Source organism: Halyomorpha halys, unplaced genomic scaffold, assembly GCF_000696795.3.
Source record: "Halyomorpha halys isolate HHAL.00 unplaced genomic scaffold, Hhal_1.1 Scaffold1584.1, whole genome shotgun sequence".
NCBI classification, from domain to species: domain Eukaryota; kingdom Metazoa; phylum Arthropoda; class Insecta; order Hemiptera; family Pentatomidae; genus Halyomorpha; species Halyomorpha halys.
In genome coordinates this window covers 368,985-369,964 of record NW_027115570.1, presented here as the reverse complement: position 1 = coordinate 369,964, position 980 = coordinate 368,985, and positions in this window count along the sequence as shown.

The following is a 980-nucleotide window of genomic DNA, read 5'->3' as shown; positions in this document are numbered from 1 at the left end:
AATTTAAACCAAAGAAACGTTTTGAATATTTTTCTTCGGGCCTATTTATCATCCGTTAGTCGTCTCGATTTTTTTTTTTTAACAAGAGAAATTTCACACTTACATGATAACATGGTCATAAATACATTCACACCTCTCCTACAACAGATGTTCGCCTTTGATTTCTAAAAAAGTTTTATATGGGTGAAGATTTGAACATTACAAAAAAAAAGTGATATATTTACTAAGATAATAAAATATATATATTTATAAGAATATGAGGCTGAAGATGAAAAATAAATAATAATTCTGTATGATTTTTATAAAAATAAAATAAAAGAGAACAAAAATACACCTATACCACTTTGCTTGCTTTTCCACCAATCTTAATACCAGTTATTAAAACGAAATTACATAATCAATTATTTCTATTTATATAAAACAAAAAAAAATCTTTAATTATTATAATTGAATAGTCAAAACGAAAATAAACTATATTTTAATGAATATGAAATAAACTAATTTATTTAATACTATCATAACAATTTAAGATAATAGTGGATGGTGTTTAGTGACATTTTAGGAAACGTTGAGATTGTTGCTTGGGTATCTCACGAATATCTTACTTATTCATTCAAAGTACATTTTATTTAATAAAACAAAATACATTTTTCATAAAATATGGCCTATTCTTAAGCGGGTTAGAGCAACTTTCTTCCTCAAAGATCATTTCTCATAATATCCACTTTTATTCTTAATTAGATTTGATTTTCACTGGGGCCATAATATTGCCAATTGGTCTTTCATTTGAAGGTATTTTTTAAGCTTCTCTATTTCCCCTAGCTCTGAAATTTCTTATATGATGATGTCCTACTTTTTTGTTCTTTTTACATATTCTAGTAGTAAGTTAGATTTTAAGAAAATTCATACATTTGACATGTCAAATCGAAAACGATTTTGTTCTGTATTAGACGATTTGTACTCGTAATCTGTTAGGAAAA